We start from the raw sequence: 4750 nt of genomic DNA, 5'->3' as shown, positions 1-4750 counted from the left end.
TGGTCTCGAACTCACAGAGATCTGCCTGCCTCTGCCTCCCGAGTGCTGGGATTAAAGGCATGCGCCACCACGGCCCAGCTGGAAGGGTTATTTCTATGGTGACATAATAGCTCTGTTCGTGGAGATGATGCCATAGGTGTAACCTCTGTGTCATAAGGTCCATTAGCTCAGGTTATACTTTGTGAAGATTACAGGGATGATACAAGTCCATGTTATGGAAATTTCCAACTATAGTGAAATCTTTGACCATATAAGCTTTGAGGCCTTTCTCCCACTTTTTTCTGTGTAGGTAGTCATAATCAAAGGGACTTTTTTTCAGCACTAGAGCTCACTTACAGTTGTGAAGACAAACATAGGAAGGATTTAGGGCATAAATAAGCAATGCTCCTAAAGTTAAAGAAAATTGAGGCTCTGAGGTTTAAGAAGCATGAGTCACAATGTAGACTCATTGATCCATAAGTCCATCATTGGAGGGCATAGGTGCCTGTGGAGCATTTAGGGAGCTGAGTTCTTTAGGACAAACAGGAACAAAGTCACAGCGGTTCAACATACTCAGCCAGCCTATGACAGTGAGGGCACTGATGTCTAAGGCATAGGCTCTCCTAATCTGTGTTCTGGAACATGAGCCCCAGGAGTCCAGGAGAGAAGCTTGCTGTGGAGGTGACAACCAAGATAGTAAAAGGCACGAGCTCTTAGGAAATGGATATAAAGCTAGAGCCCATGATTTGAGGAGTTGTTGAGTGACTAGTTCTTCAGCACCAAAGCAATGAAAGGGCAGCCTTGGAGATTATAATGTTTCAGACGTGTCTACTTACCGTGTTCTCTCAGAACAAGGGTGTGATTCAGATACAAGAGTGAAAAATGCACATACTGGTTTGTGAAAAATAAAGGAGTGCAGTTAAAATATTTTAATTGCATGATTTGACTGAATGTGAGAATGGTGTCCAGTGTGAGAAAACAGCTGTGTGTCTCCTTTGAAAATATCAAACCATGTGCTATTATTTTATTATTAGTTAATACCATCTTGATAGTCTTCTGGCTTGCTTCATGCATCTTCATTTTGCTCATAATATACAGGGAAGGGGTGAAGATCAGGAGTGGGAGTGGATAAAATCATAATGAAAAATAAGGAAATTATTATATAATATAATATAATGTATTTTAATACTATTTTAAACATCATAATACAAGTTAGTTCATATCATCAATTAAAGCTTTTAATATGGGACTGATTATCTGAGTATATTTAGTGCAAAAGGATAAATTTCACTTTTTACTTCACAATGCCATATAATTTACTGAAAAGAAATGTTCATGCACTGGAATATGTTTCTTAACTAACTTATGTAATTGCACACAAGTATCTACCATAATTGGAGACTTATGGAATTCCAACACTTTGAATAGTTGATAGGAAGAAATAAATCTTAATTAAAAGAAATATTTAGCATCCTAAAATTCATTTTAATAAAACTTGGGTATTTAGAAAAAAAGTCACAGTATTTTTTTTATAGACGTTAAAAGAGTATTTTATGGTCAGCTTCCAAAAAGTATTGTTCCTTTCTTATTCCATCAAAATACCAAATGTGCTTATTTGTATAAACTCTTATTAAAGAGAGTTACTGTGGAAGTCAGAGCTATTATAGATATTTTACCTTGGATATTTAAACTTTTTCTATGGGTTTTTTCTTTAGTGGTGATAAAAAGCACTCATTTCTCATTACAGTGTGTAAAGCTTTTATAAACGTCTTAGACTATTGTTGGCTTGGAACCATTAGGATGCTGATAATGGTGAAAATGTAACTTTAGTATTGAATTCCATTACTTAAAACTTTGTTGCCTTCCCACAACATGCTGAATACTGAAACTTGTTAGTACAATAATTACAAACATTTCCTTGAAGACGTTTTACCTGTCCACATTTCAAAGAGGCTGGAGGATTAGAACCTGACTATACAATGCTAGTTCCTTTGATTCTACATTGAGTGCTAAACTTTAAAGCAACTTTTCTTAAACCTACTGGATGAGATTTCTTTCTGCTACCAATTTATTTTCATTTTGACTTGGTAATGAGTGCTCATGTTTTTTATATGAACCTGAAGCAAACTACCTGAATGCACAGCTTAAATATTTCATACATTGTAGCAAGAATCAGAATCATAGCCTAATATTGTGTGAATCAGATTTATAATATGTCAGTTCTCATTTAAAGAGTGTAATTATATTTTTTAAATAAGGTACATTAGTCTGGAGCTAACCAGTTTCTTAAAACATATTCTGCTCTCTCTATCATTATGTGAAATATTTTTACACAGCCAAAGTAATTAGAGGTTGTTGTTTATATTATGGCTATATTTTAGAAATTTTATCAAATTTCATAGTTTCTCCCTGTTGAGTCAGCTATATCACTTGTAAAAATATTAATCTAAGTGAATATGGATAGAAAAACAACATTAAATAAAAAATAAATATTAGGTAACTAGAAGAGAGATGCTGAAGACTGATGACAACAGGTCATCAAATCAGGGCACTTAAGAACTTCCACAAGGAATCGACTGAGAAAGTCTTATGGAGGAACAGGCATCACCAGACTGGGGGCTTATCAGCATCTAGCAGAAATCAACTGGAAAAGCTAGCTATAGTTCCTCGTAGACCACGTGTTCCCAGACAAAGCAAGTGTCCCTTTACATGAAGTTTCCAGTAAAAGGGCAAACAAAAGAGAGGTGACTTAACAAAATCAAAGGCTTACCACACCCAACAGAAACTAACTGGGGAAGTCGAGGCAGGCAGCTGAAGTACCAGTTGACCTAGCTGCTCACAGATGATTGCATCAAGCAATAAACAGTAGTGAGCTCTGTAGGAAATAGTTTATCTCAGTTGTTCTCAAAGGTGCAATGCTTTTTACACTCTTGAACTTTTGCTGTTTTATTCCCACTCTGCCATAGAGTTGGAGGGCAAGGAAGACCATCCCAGTACAGATGGCCTTGACGAACACTTTGAGACTATCTGGCTTGGATCTGAAATATGGGGAAGATTCAAATCCCATTTTCAGGGCCAACTTCAACTACAGGTGATAACTTTCCAAATTACCAATATAATATATGTTAGAGGGCTTCATTGCTGATTTTGTCGTTGGGGCTTGAAGGTTGGAGGGCCTAAGTTGGAAGGAAGATTTAGAAGGCCAACCACTCTACTGTCCTTGAGGCAGAGTGTGGAGTATGGATATGTCTCGATGGAGCATGTCTCAATTTCCTTGGACTGACCCACAAGATGATGCAAGTAGGAGCAGGAGCTGCATAAGAAGAGGAATATATTTCTGCAATCAGTAGTAAGGACTCATCAGGAGAGAACAGACTTGAATAAGCTAAAGTCACATAAGTTTAGATATTTGAGCTGAAAAAAAAGAGGCAACTTGATATTTTAAAAAGTTATAAGAAAAATAAAAAGCACATTGTGAGAATTCTAAGAGACCGTTAAATTAGTGCTTATATATGGCCCAGAAAATGCATAAGGTTATACTCTAAAAAGCGAAAAATAGGTAGTATGTCCTGGCAACATGCATATTAATTATAGAAAGTTTCAACATCTAAGTAGCATTAATTATAGGACATTTTTTAATAGACATATATATTTATTTGCCTATCTACCTACCTATTATTTATTTATTTATTTCACTTTCTGGCTGCAGTTTACCCTTCTTCCTCTCCTCCCAGTGTCTCCTCCCATCCCCTTCTGTTCCCCACCCCCTCAATCCACTGCTCCTTCTTTTCTGTTTAGGAAAGGGCAGGTCTCTCATGAGTATCAAGAAAATACAGCATATCAAGTTGTAGTAAGAATAAGCACCTCTCCATGTATTAAGGCTGGGCAAGGCGAGGAGTAGGGCCCCAAATACCTGTAAAAGAGTCGGAGACAGCTCTCCACCCAGTATTTGGATTCCCACAAGAGGACCAAGCAACATGACTGTTAAACGTGTGCAGAGAGCCTAAGTAAGTCCCATGCAGACTATCTGGTTGACGGTTCGGATCTCATATGAGCCCAGGTTAGTTGATTCCATGAGTTTTCTTATGGTGTCCTTAATTCCTCTGGCTCCTACAATCCTTTCTCCTCCTCTTCTGCAGGGTTCCTTGATTTCCACCTAATGCTTTACTGAGGATCTGCATCTATTTCCATCAGTTGCTGAATGACCCTTCTCTAATGATAATTAGGCTAATCACCAATCTGGTCAACAGGAGAGAACCAGTTTAGGCTAAGCACCTGCTCTTGCTAGCAGTCTAAACTGGGGTCATCCTTATAGATTTCTGAGAGATTCTGTCTGCCAGATTATTTTACCTGACCCCAAAATACCCCCCTTTCCAGTAGCCTCTTTCAGTATTCTCCTCTTCCATGCACCCCACCAGCCTATCACTCATATTCCCTTCCCCACCACCTTGAGTCTAGTCATGAAATCTCTTCTATCTCCTCTCCTCAGGAAAACCTCTTTGACCAACAATGAACCTAGCCTCTCTGAGGCTGTGGATTATAGCAATTATAGCATTGCTGTCCTTTATTTTACAGCTAATATTCACTTATGAGTGAGTACATGCCATGTTTGTCTTTTTGTGTCTGGGTTCTCTCATTCAGAAAGATTTTTTTTTCTAGATCCATCCATTCGCCTTAAAATTTCCTGCTGTCCTTATTTTTAACAGCTGATTAATACTCCCTTGTGTAAATGTACCATTATTTTCTTTGTGCATTTCTTAGTTGATGGATA

The sequence above is a fragment of the Chionomys nivalis genome, chromosome 6 (genome assembly GCF_950005125.1).
Source record: "Chionomys nivalis chromosome 6, mChiNiv1.1, whole genome shotgun sequence".
NCBI classification, from domain to species: domain Eukaryota; kingdom Metazoa; phylum Chordata; class Mammalia; order Rodentia; family Cricetidae; genus Chionomys; species Chionomys nivalis.
Note: the sequence above shows the minus strand (reverse complement) of the source record.